The sequence below is a fragment of the Heloderma suspectum genome, chromosome 3 (assembly GCF_057233095.1).
Source record: "Heloderma suspectum isolate Gila_16-S chromosome 3, 16-S_ref, whole genome shotgun sequence".
Lineage (NCBI taxonomy): Eukaryota > Metazoa > Chordata > Lepidosauria > Squamata > Helodermatidae > Heloderma > Heloderma suspectum.
This window is the reverse complement of record NC_139460.1, coordinates 132,123,543-132,140,804: the sequence shown is the minus strand read 5'-3', so window position 1 is coordinate 132,140,804 and position 17,262 is coordinate 132,123,543.

Sequence of the window (17,262 nt, the reverse complement as noted above, 5' to 3'; positions counted from 1 at the left end):
TTGGGTGCCACAGGAAGCTCCGGAACGGGCGCAGGGAGGGGGGAGAAGGCGTCGGAGCGGGGCGGGGCGGGGCGGGGCGGGGGGAGGCAGGAGGGTGCTTGGAGAGCGCGGGATTAAGCGAGCGGGAGAGGCCTGACCTCGGGATCAGCGGCCAGTCAAACCTATTTACCATCAGCCGGCTGCAGCAAAAACGCAAGCAGCCTGCCCGGCAACAAGTGAAACCAGAGCCTCCAGCTGCGCGCGCAAGGGGACTGGACCGGCACCCGGGAGGGTCTGCCGGCTCGCTCCACGGCGGGTCAGGCGCTGGCCCTGCTGTTCGGGAGGGAGCACCCGGGCTGTGAGGAGAGCGCCTGGCAGGCCTGCTCGGAGATGCAATACCGCAGTGCTTGCTTTGTCTCGCAGCCTTCCCGGGCCTGGAGTCCTTCAGGTGGGTTGGACTACAACTCATATCATCCCCAGCAGGCACGGCCATTGGGAATGATGGGAGTTGCAGTCCAACACACCTGGAGGGCACCAGGTTCAGGAAGGCTGCCCTCCAAGCCAAGGATGAGTACACACGTGCATACTAATCCCGTGTCCTCAAGGACGGCTTGCATGGGCCTTTTCTGACCAAACGCCACGGAGCGAGCCTGTTCCATCTTATTCAGTTATGCTGTGCCATCCATCTAGTGAGGTGCCACCCTGTGTGAATCCCCAATTGCCCTCCCCTGCTTAGAACGTGACACTCGCTCTGACACGAAGATGGGCCCGGTGTTTTCGGATATAATTCTCTAAGCGAGGGGCGGAGCACCTCAGGCCGTCCAGATGTTAGGAACATAGGAAGCTGCCTTATACTAAGTCAGACCCTTGGTCTATCTAGCCCAGTCTTGTCGGCACTGACTGGCAGCGGCTCTCGAGGGTTTCAGGCAGGAATCTGCTCTTGCTCTACCACTTGGAGAAGCCAGGGACTGAACCTGGGACCTTCTGCATGCAAAGCAGGTGCTCTGCCCACTGAGCTATGGTCCCGCCACCAGCCCCAGGCAGCATGGCCGATAGTCACGATGGGAGTTATGGTTCTAGAGGGCCGGAGGTTCCCCACTGCTGCTATAAGAAGCGGCACCCAGAAAGTACACAAAAGACCCCAAAGGCTGGAACCTCTTCCAGACTGTGTAATTGAGGAGTGACCTTTGGTAGGCAATAACCTCCTTCTTCCCAGTGTACCTAATTTTTCCCATTATGTTTTGGTAGTTCTAGGAAATTCTGCTTACCCCCGCGTCTAAATTCCAAGAATTTAGAAGCAAGGGAGATTTCCAGAAACCGCTCCGCAGCACTTTCTGTGGAAGAATAGTTGTGATACTGGCTGAGGACCAGGAGGAGGGAAGTAGCGGCCATCGATTGTCTGGGAATAGTCAGAAGACTCAAAAGAAGGTCCAAACCCCTGGATTAAAGCCCCCAAAGCAAAACTAAGTGACACTAGTGAAGTCCGTCCAACAAACACACCAGTAGGGAAGTCATATTATTTGGTAAATGAAACTGCTTCAGCCCTGGCTGTCATTTATCTTCCACCAAAGGCCACCACCTGCAGCAAAGGCACAATACGTGAGGACACTTGCTGTGGCAATTAAGTCTGGCCAGAAGGATGCGCCCAGAAGGCCTCTCCAGTGCTTCCCGCCTTTTCAGGCCCAGCGCGCCCCGCCATTGTTCTGGCAGCCTGGCAGGGCGCGCGGTGTCAGCTCTCAATTGCCTGTCCTGCTGATGGGAGAAGCTGCCCCCAGTCGTTCTCGGGACACTTTTGCAAGCTTATGCAACAGCCATTACTTGTTCCTGAACACCGCCCCCCCCCCCACCCATCGTTTCACTTCAGAGGGTCCGGGTGGGGAAAGTGTAGTAAAACGGTGTGTTCCCTGCGCCTTCCTAAACTTAGTGATCCTGAAGCTAGAACGAAGGCGTCGTCACAAATGAAAGTTATTTCCCACGATTTAAACTCAAATAAAAGTACATTAGTAGTAGTAGTAGTATTAAAGAAAAAGAACATCCTCTGGCTCCATAAGAGTCTTGTGGCATCTTAAAGGCTAACTTTCTTATTAAGGCATAAATGTTCCTGGACTGATGCAATCACAATTCCACTTTTTGATACTTCCAACTGGCTGTATCAGGAATCGTTTGCTCTGGATGCCAAGATGACCCTGTCAACTGAGTCTTCTCCAACTACAGAGCCCTATTTAAATGAGTATCACCTGGGCACCGTGTGTGGGGGGGTCAATGATCACACTGCTTCCAGGGAGAAACAGGAGAAGCCACGGCTGAGGAAGTGAGGGGATTTTCTTTACCTCTCCCAGCCATGTCCTGTGCCAGGTACAGCTAACCATGATTCACGATGACTGTTGCTCAAATGTCTCTCTCACCACACACACACACACACACACACACACGATTATATAACGTAATCCTGTCCAGGTTTTGGGCTTCATCACGAGAGAAAGACCCGAGCACGATGAAGTGAAAATAGGAACAAGCAAGCTGCAATCCTAAGCCTTCTGATTTGCCATTGACATGGTATTGAATAGAGTGCAATGAAGGCCTAGTCTACAAATGCAGCAAAATGAGAGGGTAGAGAGTCCTGAGGTGGTAGAGGGGGCTGCACTACTTCAAATTGTGTGTGGAGTACTTTTTTTCTAAGCTCCCCACATCATCAGAGATAGAGGTAGAGGGGCACAGGACGGTCCCTTTAGTTGAGTTGTGAAGGTTCTGCCGTTATAAGCCTCAAAATGTCACAGCTTATAAAAATTACACCTGTTTAGCTAATAAAGTGAAACTTGGCAACCATGAGCTACTCACTGAGTTCTACAGTTGTGCAAAATTTCAAAGCAATCTGATAAAAATTGCCACAGGTACAGCAAGTTAAAAAGTGCTGAAAACTGACACATTTGTACTTTTTATTCCAAGCTGCAGTTCTGCATACCATATATTTCTTTCAAATGTTGGTGACAACTACTGATGTATTTTATTCAGTTTTGTTGAGGAGATGTACCTTTGATTGATTTTGTAAAGCTCTGAGGAGTGAGTCAAAAGTTACTAAAGTTTTTCTGCCCCATGAAAGCCTATGGCAGCAACTGCTGGCAAACTTACGTCAGGCATACTCAGTTTCACTCTGAAGTTAGAATGCTGCCAGTACTCCAGTGTTTTGAGAGGAATTCCAGCGTTCCTGTCAGTGTTCTGACAGTGGGGGAGGGGTAGCAGGAAACTGTCAACTTTTGTAAGGTAACAGTAAGGTAATTTTGAAGGCTGAAGAAATCACTCGCACTGACTGATAGGGAAAAGTTATGTTGGAACTTTTGTGGAAAAGTTATGTTGTGCAGCCTTATGGAGAAGTAAGCCCTTCTGAACATACAGGGACATATATATTCATTTGTATGTATCTACTGTTAATGACTTGTTGGTGTTTTGTTTTCTATTTTGTGTTGTTGTTTTTCCAGGACATAATAATAATAAATTTCCTTTTTAAAAACCAGGGAAACTCAATGTTTTTTTTAAAAAACCCTGTTGGTTTAAGACCAGACTTAAGGCTACCTCATGTTGGCTCAAGCTCCACAAAGCCAGGAAAATGGAAGCTAAAGCCTTAACTAGCATTCCCCGTGAACAGTAATGATGTTTTGCAATGTCACAAATTGTGCTTGCTTACAAGCAACAAACACGCATGGGTCAACCCACAGGAGGATTCCTACAGCAATACAATAAGGCTCAGATGCTTCATAAGGCAATACAGGACCAGAACAACATGGGGCATCTTTGCTGGTCCAAGGCATTCCACCTTCATCATCTGAGTTTGGGCCTGAAAGACCCAGGAAAAATGTAGGTGCATGAGGTAAGTTATAAGCAAGCATAATTCGTGATGTTGCACAACATCATCACTGATCACGGGGCACATCTGTTAAGGCATCAGTCTTGGCTTCCAATTTCCTGGATTTGGGGAGCTTGCGCCAACATGAGATAGCCTTAACTCTGGTCTTAAACCACCAGGTTTTTAAATCATTGAATATATAACTATAGCTATAGGTATAGATATAGATAGACTTTGGGGAGAAAGATTGTAATCCAGCCTGCCCTGCCCCCAACATCCTTGCTAGCTTTCAACTTAAAGGGAGTTTTTCACATGGCTGAGTATCTAAAAATGTGACATACACATACACACCACCTGTAGTTTGAAGTGGCACAGTCTATTCTACCACCTCAGCATTCTCCCACCCCATCCTACTGAATTTGTAGTCCAGGCTTTGAGTTGTATTCAATGTTAGTCTAACTTAAGTCCCACTCATTTCAATGTGTCTACTCTAAGTAGAATTAACAATGGATACAAGTCTTAAGTTCCATGTACCTTACAGGTGCTTATTTAGTGGACTAATTATTGCAGTTGAAAAGAATGAAAAATCCACATCTATAGAACTCTGAGAAATATTGGTGTAGATACAGTATGTTCTGGATACCAGTGAAACAAAGAATGGACTCTTAAACCACTGGTTTAATTCATCTGGGGACATCCCATTTATTAGAGGACATTTGCCTGAGGACAAACAAGACAAGGTTAATTCATCAAAAGATGACTAAAAGTGATTTCCCTCAAGCCCATTCATCACTGGATTATAGCAAGATCAAACAATCTTGGATGTGTAAATGAGCCATCATCGATGAAACTCCTATGATCAGACCAGACATTCAACTTCTTTTTTCAGTACAGATAATAATTTACCCCTTTAGGTGAGTCACCAACAACAAACATGTACATGTGAACATATCCTGGTGTAAACACCTTCATGAATTCGGGCCATCAGGTGATACCTACAGCCATCCCAAGAATCACCTCACACGTAAATCCAGGGGAAGAAAAGGAAGCGCCGCTGCAGCTCTGAGCATATTTCTTGGACTCCACTTTACTAGTAACACCCGCATTCTGCAGACATTCTGCAGCTCCGTTGATGGCCAATACAGTCATGAATTAAAAATACCATGAAAAGCAGTTAAATGGAGAGGGGGAGGGCTTGGGGAGAAAGGCATGTTGCCACATTACAGGCAAACATCTTCCAGAAAGGAGCCTGGAAGAGACGTTAAGTCTCTCTCCTTCCCTTATCCAAATCCTCACAGCCCCAGGATAAATCCCTTTCTGAGGGAAAAGGGAGGGAGCGGGGGTCCACAAACAGCGACCTTGAAACCATGGAGAGGAAGACTCAGTTTTGTCCCCAGAACATTGTGAAGGGGAGGAGGTTGCTTGGTGTAATGCCAAAGCCACAGGTGAGTAATTATTGTGTTGTACGAGGGATATCTCATTAGCTTAGGTAAATACAAACTGGAATATAAGGGATTTGGGAAAGATGTCTGCAGTGAGAGATACCAAAGAGTAATTTGGAGGCTGTTGCTTCAGAAAATGAGTTTATTTATTTATTTATTGGTGCTAAATATGTGCAGCGTGGAAGTTGGATCAACAAACCTTTGCTAAAGGAAGGCTATACAGAGGTATGTCGTGGGGATCATTCCCTGGGTAGATTGCTGTCAATAGTTAATAGGGAAATAGTTCCTTGTTCAAACTCAGCTGCTCCTAGCCACAACAAGGCTGTCAGGTAAAATCCCAGTCCTTTCTACAATCCCTCGCATTAGTAACAAAGCATTTAAGCGTGATGCTTTGAGACCAAAGTCTTGGCTTCTCATTCAAGCTAACAACAGTGCAGTTAAACAAGGGTGTTGTCATCAGAGACTTGCTTGGATTCTGTGTTCCCCACCCCCACGCTAGCAGGAAGTCAGTCCCATTAACACAGTTTAGGATACTAGAAAGGGAGGGTGAAGTTGGCTCACACAGACATGTGGTTCATAACTGAATCTTCATCATTCCATTGTAGCACCAAGTGATGACTTACTTGCATGTGTAAATCAGCCAACACAGGTTATCAGCCATCACTACAAACAGAACTTGCTTATCACTTGATTATATATTGACTCAAATTATACAATACTTTTCAGTGGAGATATTTCATACATTTGGATGGGAGACATCATGTAATGAACAGGCACCTATGAAATATCCCTTTGTGACTGGCAGCTGAATGTGTGGACTTGAAAGGCCATGTGTGATCTGAAAGCTGTTTGTATGGTGCTTGATCTCATTCATATAACTCATTCACATAAGCATCCATCATTTAAGTAGGGATAGGGAGGGAGAGAGTGACCTGGTTCACATGTAACAACAGCCCATGGGTTAAACAACCTGTGGGCTGTGGAGAGAGCCCTGCCTTCCACATGCCCACCACTTATGTTTTTAATCAGCAACCCACAAGCAGCTCCTTCATGACATCCAAACTGGACTGCTGTGTTATTTAGGGAATAAATGACCCAGTTGTTAACCCATGGCTTGTTGTTGATTTAACTACTGGGTTGTTTAGCCTCTAAACAACCCAGTGATCTGGGTTCAGACTGATTCATGGTGAGTAGATGCTATAAACATGTGTCAATCATCAGGGACCAATTCTTTGAATGCCGTCATCATGGTTATATGTTGAGCACGATGCTTACAACCCTTCTCCCTCTTTAACCCTAGTAAGTGTTTATGACATGACTTTATGGCTAACTCCTTACAAATCCATCGTCCAAGCTATTTGAACATGTTTAACCATCTATGGGTTGGATCCAGAATTAGGCATACTTAAAGTAGAAACACATCAATGGGGCTTAAGTTAGTCATGATGAACAGAAGTCCCTTTGATGTCAATGGGTCTACTCCAACTAGGGATCCAATACCATAAAATTAGGCACTTGTAATAAATTATGGGGAAATATAGATTAGAAATTTTATTTATTTATTTATTTATTTATATTTCATTTCTATACCTCCCAATAGCCAAAGCTCTCTGGGCAGTTCAGAAAACTTAAAACCAAATGGCACACAATAAAACAATTTAAAATGTATAGAACATTAAAACCACAAAATGACAATAGAACCACAATAAAACCTAGCAGCAGTGCAGGAATTTAAAATACAGATTTAAAACAGCAAAGCTAAAAGTCTAGAAAGCTAAAATGCTAAAATGCCTGGGAAAATAAAAAGGTCTTCACCTGGAGCCAAAAGGAATACAATGTAGGTGCCAGGAGAACCTCACTAGGGAGCTCATTCCACAGCCAGAGTGCCACAGCAGAAAAAGCCCTCCTCCTAGTAGCCACCCACCTCACTTCCTTTGGCACGGGCTCACGGAGAAGAGCCACTGAGGATGATCTTAAGGTCCGGGCAGGCACATATGGGAGGAGGCGATCCTTCAGGTAACCTGGCCCCAAGCCGTTAAGGGCTTTAAATGTTAATACCAGCACTTTGAATCAGGCCTGGAAATGGACTGGCAGCCAGTGCAGCTGGAAAAGTACTGGCATAATATGAGCTCGCTGATCAGTCCCTGTTAACAATCTTGCTGCCCTATTTTGGACCAGCTGAAGTTTCCGGACCGTTTTAAAAGGCAGCCCCACATATAACGTATTGCAGTAATCCAGACGAGAAGTTATCAGAGCATGGATAACTGTAGCTAGGCTATCTCTGTCCAGATAAGGGTGTAGTTGGTATACCAGCCTAAGCTGATAAAAAGTGCTCCGTGCCACTGAGTTCACCTGTGCCTCAAGTGACAGTTCTGGTATATATAATTAGCTCCTGGTGACAATAAGCTGAGTATTTAAACTGATTCCATTGAAAAATACTGTGAGGTGAGGTGAAAATTCTGTGATGTTTGATTGGTGATGGCTTATTTAGACATGCAAGTCATCACTTGATGTTGTAGTCATCAAGTGATGAACATAGATGTGCCAACTATTCCAAGGTAGAAATATAAGACTTACCTGATTAGGAACATAGGAAGCTGCCTTATAACTAATCAGTCCATTGGTTCACCTAAAGCTCAGTATTGAGCTGGTTTGCACAACATGACAGCCCAGCATGTTTTAATTTATCCATCATGCATCACAATGGGCACCTGTAGGTGCCATTTTTGCATGGTGCCCATGGTTGCCCAGCCATGGGTTATTTGAGGGTTGGCTAACCCTCAAACAACCCCTCCTGCCTGAGTTCACACCACATGACAAGCACAGCAAACTGGGTGCTCACAAGCATCATGCAAAAATGGCACTTGCAGGCACCTGACATGATACATCAGCCCCCATAGATAAATTAAGCTGTGGTGGGTTTTGTCTCATATGAACCAGGTCAATAAGCTCTTATAGTCTGAAGGAGAACAGTGACTGAAAAAGATCATTGTCTACACTGGCAGTGGCTCTACTGAGTTTAAAGATAAAATGGAAGGCATATGTGTAAATGTACGTATGCAGAAAGTGAAGGCATATGCATACAGGTATATACGTAGAAGGTGAAGGCATATCCATAAAGGTACATATGCAGACACTACTTGTGGACTCCTACTAGTAGTAGTAGCAATCATAAATGTCATCACAATCAATCTATTTCATTAAACTATAGCCCAAACCATCCAAAATAAGTCGCATTAATTTAATAAGTGGGAAACAAACATGCGTAGACTGTATTTGGGATACGATGTGAATGGACATCTTTTGTTACTTTCAAAAGCACAAATAAAACACAAGTTTAGTACACAGATTGTCCACTCGCAAAGGAGGCTTGCAAATGTTCACACAGTTATCAGGTGATAAATACCTTGGTTGTTTGGTGCTTTCCGCATTTCCATAGGCCTTTTCACTTCATGCAAACCAAAACCTTGTTATAGGTTACCACCCCAAACTGTAAACTTCACTGAGAACTCCACATGGGAGTGAAGAGTGAGATATTAAGGCTGCAATCCTATCCATGCTTTACCTGGGAGTAAGTCCTATTTAACTCAATGGGGCTTACTTCTGAGTAGACATGAATAGGTTTGCAGCCTTAATCTGATACACAGAACCACTATACAGTGGTTAACTGATCGTGTGAGTCACTTCTATTCATAAAACTGGAGAACAAGTGGAAATATATCTTAGACCATCCATCCCATTATGTCAACCACAGAGCAGTGTCAGGAAGTAAAATACAATTAATAGGAAAATGAATAATTCTACATTGATTTTCCCCAGGACTGTTAACCAAAGAGTGCTGGTTATTGTTTTTAGAAGACGATGATGAATAAACTATAAGAAATCTTATTAGAGGAAGTTAATCGACACATATCACTGAGTTTCAGTTGTATTTATGAATAAATTTATTTGGCATTTTCTACCTGGCAGAATGAAAGAACTTCAAATGAAGCATTATCTCCATGGTGATTCCCCTGGATGCCTGAAGCAGCATTCCTTTGCCAGAATGACCACAGGCTGCCACGCTTAAGAGGGTAGGTGGAGTTCAGTCCTGTGGGTGGAGCTAGCCTGGCTCCAGGCATCTGTTGTAAGGTGTGATGAAAGAAAAGCTGACCACAAGGTAGGTAGGTAGGTAGGCATCATTCGCAATGGTCTCTCTAGCATATGTTGTTCACAAAGGCAGAAGACCAGAAGCTCATGATGAAGACCAAGGACTTTGCAAGAGTATTGAGGAACTGCTCTCTGAAAGATTAGGTTCAGATCAGGAATATCCTGTCTCCTGATGTCAGCCTTCCCCAACCTGGTGCCCTCCAGATGTGTTGGACTACAACTCCCAACTATGCTAGCTGGAGGATTCTGGGAATTGTAGTCCAACAAATCTGGAGGGCACCAGGTTGGGGAAGGCTGACATCAGGAGACAGGATATTCCTGATCTGAACCTAATCTTTCAGAGAGCAGTTCCTCAATACTCTTGTAAAATCCTTGGTCTTCATCATGAGCTTCTGGTCTTCTGCCTTTGTGAACAACGTATGCTAGAGAGACCATTGTGAATGATGCCTATCTACCAAACAACTAGTGAAGCTTTCTTTGCTCCCCCTGCTGAGTTCAGCATAGGGAGAAGAGAAGCAAAAGCCAACACCCCCCTACATTTGACCATGATACAGGGAAAGCACTTCTAGAAATCCTGCAGACTTCTAATTCTGCCAAGGGCTCAGACTTGAACCTACTTTAGAGTCTAGAATTTAGACTCTAGATCCATAGCTTAGTGTTGAGTTTGAGTATCATTTCTTTTCATTGTTTGCAGAAAATGAGATATTCTTATCATTCCTAGTTTGGGGTGCTATTATGGCTTATTTTAGAATCCAGAGCAAAAGGAAGCTGAAGACAAAGGGGTAGCCTGGAACACCAAGCAAGGCCAGTGGGGGATTAGAAAGGGTAACTTTTGTCTGGTTTCATCAAATATTCCTTCTCTTCTTCCCTCAGAATAAGGACAACCTGTTAAAAACTTATTATTTAAAACAACACTGGAGTGATCTATTTTGTTTTGATTTAAAATTAAGGCCTAAAGCTTTAAATAATTCTGTGAAATCAGTGGCACCAATGAAAATAATTTGGTAGTGCAGCCAAATATTCCTGATTGTATAGAATGAAGATCTTCCTTCCAGAACTATGAAATGTACCCTTAAAAGATCCTTCCAAATCCCTTACTTTGGAACATATTTTAAATACAGACTTCTTTTCTTTTCTTTTCTTGGTCCCAGTGGCAAAAGTTGTGTGGTTATTGTCAGGAAAAACGGCAAATTTCTGGAGCCTTCAAGAACCTCCCAGTGTTATCAGCTGGGGGGGGGGGGCAGTATGTAGAATATGCCACTGATGTTAAACAAAAACCTCTGAGAGTATGTGATGTATGGCCAAAAAGGATTTCTTCTGCTCACAAAATAAAACAGCCAATATAATTTGATAAAAGAGAAAAACACCCCAAATATGTCCAGAGTGAATTCATAGTCCAACAAAATACTGACATATCACTTCCTTAAATCATAACAGCATTAAGCCAGAATCAGTAAATTCAGTTGGAGAGTTGTGCCATTTGGTTCACTGGGATGTGGCTTACAGAATGGCTTCTGTGGGATAAAAAACCATTACTTTTCTCTTTATTCAATTACTACTACTACTACTACTACTACTATTATTATTATTAAAATTACAAACAAGTTCACCTAAATGAAGCCAAATATAAAGATCCTATTTATGAGGCCATTATTGGATGGGGCAGAGGTTATGGTATACAACCAACTTGAAATAAACAAGGAATATATCAATATGTTGTGTACATTGCGCTGACATCCTTTGTGGATGAAGGACAGTTTATATATTATATAAACAAATAAACTAGAAAATATTAATAGAAAAATCAATGAGAAACTGTGCTGTGAAAGCTGGATCCTACTGAGATAGTGGACTTTTTAGAAATGTAAAGAGACACAACATAAGAATGTAATGCATTTTGTGTGCATGGGGGGGAATAACTTTACACAGTCCCATAAACCCATTGCCAACCAACCCTATTCTCAAGTTGCCGAAGCATTCTGGAAAATTTACAACACAATTATTGCAAAGTACTAAGATCACTACTGCTAACCTCTTGACCATATAGCACAAATATTGCCAAATTGAATCCCTGTATTATTTCTCAGAGCCCAGCTGACTTGTGGGAAGAAAGAGAAGGGGAGGGGGGAGAAGGGAGTTAAGTTCCTAATTTAAATGTGTGGAGATTTTCTTTCTTTCTTTCTTTCTTTCTTTCTTTCCCCCCTTCCACGGATTTGAAAAACAGCTCCTTTTAAAAAAAACAACCCCGCCCCCAACACGAGAGTAATGTCAGGAAATAGGTCTCAGCCTAGAACCGTTTCTTATACCTAACCCACACATTTTCCCTTCTTTTTAAAAAATGTTGCTGGTACCAGTGTCTTTGAATAGCTGCAGTTTGGTATTGTTTCACTCCCAGTTATCCGCTTTATCCTTTGGCTCCCACTCTTTCCCATTAGATGATGATTACCTTACTGTCCTATATGCACAATTTAAAGGGAATTACCTATTACTTCAATTATTTGTTGCTTATCAACTGATGTTACACTACAAGGATTTGCATTGAAAAGACACAAAGAAGGAGCAAGTCATGGCACATTGCCAAATAAAAGAGTAATGTTCTGGTGAATTTAACCTAAATAATTTACTGCTATATAAAAGTGGAAAAGTGGAAGGTGAACCCTTTGACCAATAAATCTCTTCTGCATGTGAAGCCCTTATCTTGTCCCTTCCAATATATTCCACACTAGGAAGCCATCATCACTGGCTCTGGTTTGTTATTTGTAAACCTTGATCTTCTGCACTCGGTGTCCTAAATATGGATAATTAGCATCAGTTTATCACGCCTCTGCATATTTTCTCTTCTCTCCAAACATGCATGCTTCTATTGGCTGCCATTCTGTCACAGAAGATTATGGAGACAGATTGCAGAGAACGAATGTGCTAAACGAGATTAGGAAGGAATAGAAATAGCAACTTGGCCAATAAATTCCTCGTGAGAGCCTTATCATACAATTACACGTTGACTTGTTTCACACTCTCCCAGCCTCTTAATCCAACGCCCCCACCAAGAATAAAATTTCACTAATTTCTGAATTACTGCATATCCTCATGACTTGTCACTGAGAATGGTTGGAAGAAGCAACACTGTCGAAAATAGAGCATCCAACTTCCAAACGAGGGGCGGAGGCAGTGGGGAGGGCCAGGCTGGGAACTTTCTTTGCAAGAAAGTCGTAGGGGGTGACATCGTTTCTGGGAAAAGGGATACAGAATGGAAGATTTTGGCCTGCATACTTTCATGTGTGAAGAATTCGTCGTTTGAGGTTGTTTGGTTTTTTAAAAGGTTTCCCACTTTATTTCCAAACTTTATTACATTGTTTCCTTCACCACTTTTGGACTGAGACCTACAAACTCATTAAGTGAAAGAGCCCTTTTTTTGAGAGCATAAAATCAGCATTAAAAATGCAGCCAAAGTGGGACATTTTAAAGTCCCACTGATTTCACTGGGAAGTGTTTGAACACTTACTTAACGTTCCCGTTGAAATCAGTAGGGTTCGTCCTGCCTGAGCGTATGCAGGTTTACTCGGAAGCAAGTTCCATCCAGTTCAATGGGATATACTCCTTAGTAAGTCAGGACTGGAGCCATAGTGGTTAACTGTGAACCGATCGTCCCCTGAGTTATTCCACCTACTGGATGATATTCAACAGGGAAGCAAATTCAAGCGCAATCAACAGGGTGTTCTTCCAAGTAAACGTCTGGAAGAGAAGGGTGGCGTTAGATTACGGATCCGGACATTCTGAAAGCTCGGCCACCAGAGCTCCGACAAAGGCTGGAGATATCCTCAGTTGCACAACCAGTAACAAAGAAAACTTTGCCTAACTATTCTGCAGCGATTGCTCCGTGTATTTGTACTGATTTCTTCCACGTTCTTGAAACGAATGCACTCAGTGAACAGATGGAAAGATCACCCACCTTACTGGCGCAGCTAACCAGCATTTCGAAGAGGAAAAGATACACGTGATGCTTCTTATCTTTTTAGGGGAGGTAATTGTAAGCGCCGGGCGTTGTAAAAGTAGATTTTCTATAGAATAATGAAGGTGGGAGAATGGATAATAATAAATCAAGAAAGCTTTGGAGAAGGGATGTGGAAAATGGTCTCCCGATTGCGAGGCTCAAGGCTGTTATCCTAAGCGCCCTCACTTAACAAGCGGCTTCCTGGAAATCAGTGGAATGGGATGCTTCCAAATAACTGCATGTAGACAAACTCCAAGAAGTTTAGCAATCGCAGGAAGTCCTGTCATAAAGACCTAGAACAGCCTCCCGCAACCCAGCGCTCGCCAGATGTGTCGTTGTAGAACAGCGCATCTGGAAGGCACCAGGTCGGGGAAGGCTGACCTAGGACTACGATGTATCTGAATATGAAAGAAGCCATTCCAACAAGTAGGAGCTCCCTTGCGGAATACCGGCTAGTCTCAGTAAGCTCATGAAACGAGGCATGAACTCTTACGTGAGTTCATATTTACACGACTCTTATCATCCACGAAACACTTGAGCTGGATCACTTGGATTTAAACCGGATGCCAGCCCCATTGACTTAAAAAGGACCCAAAAGGGTCTCGAGTGGCTCTAAGCCCTAAGCAGGTTTTATGAGGCAGTAAGGCCCGCGCGCGGAGATCCAAAGACCGGCCTCGGTCTTGGAGGCGGGGCGCTTGGGCGGGCCTAATCTCACCACCGCCACCTCCCTCCCCATGCCACGTGGCAACCGCGTTTTCAACCCAAAGGGAGTTTCCAAGCCAGTCTATGAGGTGGCACCCAGGCCAACTGTTCAAAGAAAATAAATTCGCAGGTGTGTGTGTGTGTATATATATATATATAGAGAGAGAGAGAGAGAGAGAGAGAGAGAGAGAGAGAGGGCATGCCCAATGGTATAGTAGATAGGCACATTTAAAGTAGCTCTTTTGATCTCCGCCCGTCACCACAACAAGCTGCAAGACTGTGTACATTTACTTACCTTCCTTGCCCTGAGAACAAGTGTTATGGGGCGACTAATACATCGAATAATTAAATAATTATGTTGAACTAAATGAAACTCACTTCAGAGTGAACATGCTTGGGTGGGATTGAAAGTGGTTTTAGTGTTACAGGATTACAGCCCGTGTCAGTCCTACTCAGAGCAGACCCATTCAAATGAATGAGACTTAAGGTAAATTAACATTGGCTACAACCCTCCGGCTAAAAAGTATGACAACCTATGTGGATTGTGGATCTGGCTCTCAAGGGACTTTGAATATTGTTTTTTTTCCCCCCTAGATTGCTTGTTGTGAACTGGCTCACTTACTGATTTAACAATGACTTACATTCCCCCCACCCCTAAGAGTGGATGAGTAGCAAGACACCTATGATCTACAGTTAAGCTCAGCATAGCTTAAAATGTAGGCATAAATGTTCTGGTATCATTTGGGGTCCATGGGATCCCATCAGGACACCGCTTGAGATGGCATTAAATGGGTCAGGAAGTTACTCTACACTGGACATACATGAATTGCAAATGAGGGGCCATCTTTCACATCTCCCTAAAAAGAAACACTAACTAAAGTCCCAAAGGAGAGATGCTCTCCTGAGATGCTGTGGTATCTCCCAGCGGTGCTCTGGATTTAATTAATGAAGGACGGTATATAAATATTTTAAATAAATAAAATAAAATAAACAGCACACCATGGACTTCTAGAACGTGATAATTAAAGAAAGAACAACTATCTGGCATTCTTTCTCTTACAAAAAAAATACTTAGCAAGATCGCCACAGACTTAGGTGGCCACTTTTCTCACAGTATCCACAAGCAACACGGCTCTAAACAAAATATTTACTTGGAAGTCAGTCCCACTTTTCCATTGAGTCTAGTGGATGTGGATTGCACACCATGTCTTATCCTCCTGTAAAAGGGTGTTGTATCTGAAATGCACTATTTAGGCTGCAGCCTTTATACACTTTTACCTGGAATTAAGCTCCACTGAAAAGAATTAGACTTATTTCTGAGTAGACATACAAACGATTATTGCACTGTAAAACAGAGTTGCTGTTCTTTCTTCTTTTTTTACCAACTTTTAAGCAGATTTGGGGTGTTGAAGCTTTTCTTGTCGTTATGTTTAAATTTCCGTTTCTTTCCTTTCTTCTGAACCACCATTCCCAAATGTATTGTTCTGGAGGAATCCTATGAATTCTAATAAGACTACTCTCTAATAAATAGATTATGAAAAACATAGTTTGTATATGAATCGCATATTTGTATTTATTTATTTTTAAGGAAAGATCCTATATTTTTCAAAGTTGTTTATGACCGAGGGCAGTCTTTAAGGTTATCCTCCCCGCACATCCAGGACAATACAACTGCCCAGCTAAACACTTCCAGAGTTTAAGATGAGACCAAAACAGAAGCCTCTCGATGCCAGATAGATCATCTATCTATCCATCCACCCATCCGGGCAGCCGCCTGAGTTTTGCCATTAATCTGGGAACAAACTGCTAACCTCGGTGACTGGTATTTTCGCTTTTCTTTTCTCGCTTTTCTTAGTGTGGGGAAAGCAGTAAAGCTTGTGTGGACTGATTGTGAGGGGCTCTGCTGGAATTTGGCAGCGCAAAGGCTTGGAGAGCAGCCCCATGCTGACTCCCATTCAGCGGGCCAGTTCTCCGCGAGCTTTGGAAGTTTCACTCAGCCGTGCACTCAATGGCTTCACAAAGCTGATTACAAGCTTCAGCGCATTCCTGAAGGAGCCAGAAGCGACGCAGGTGCAAACGAGCCGAGGGAGGCCCCTGATCCCGCGCACAGAGTGGGACAAGCTGGGAAAGGGCTCGGACCACACAACTCCACGGCTCACCAGGCAGCGGCCAGCCTGCCTTGGGAACGGGGGGTCATTAGCCGCTCCAGTCAGCGGGGACCCGGAAAGTGCCGCCGCAGCCGCACGTAGCAGCACCGGGACAGCGCCCAGCGAGCGATGCCTGGAAGCCCAGTTCGTGCGTGCCTGCGTGCGTGCGGCGCTGTGTGTGAAGTGGAGGGGAAGCAGCTAGGAGGGCGGGGAAGCTCTACCGCACTTTGGTACTTCGCCCGGCAGCAGCTTCGCCTGCTGTGGGGCTGCCTAGCAAGACTCCCCCCATACACGCACACACCTCAGGCCACCACCCCATCTGCTAAGGGGCTACCTGGCAAGACCCCCCCCCATACATACACACCTCCGGCCACCCTACCCCCCAATCTGCTGTGGGGCTGCCTAGCATGCCCCCCCCCCATAAACACACATCTCAGGTCACCCCCCATCTGCTATGGGGCTGCTTAGCATACCCCCCCTCCCCTGTACACACACACACACCTCAGGCCACTCCCCACACCCTCGCCTACTAGATTGGCGTTTGCCGTCCTTAGCTGGCCCTGACAAAGCTCGTTGGACAGTTTCAGTGTCAAGCAGCACGCAGTCAAATCGCGTTCCCCCCTTCCCTTATATAAGACCGTTTTCCCCCTCTCCCCCTGGAGTGGATCTTCCTGCGTGAGATGTAATTCTTTCTTTTGCATTGAACTTCCTTGACAGCAATTTAAAAAGAAAAAGAAAAAGAGGGGGGAATTACAAGAAGCAGAAGCCGTGTGCGTGTGCGTGTGCTTCCGCAGCCCCTCCCCACCTCCCACTCCCTCGAAGTCACACGAGCCGTCCAATAATTCTCAGCTAACCTCGGTGGGGGGAATAAATGCCGGGGAATTGTTTGCTGGCACAATGAGAGGCGCTCCCCCACAGGGCTTGCCCTTTAGCTCTTTTCGGAGGGGGGGGGAGCTGTGGGGGTGGACAGGAGCCCCGCAGTCAATTCGGGCGGTGGGGGGAGGAGTCTCC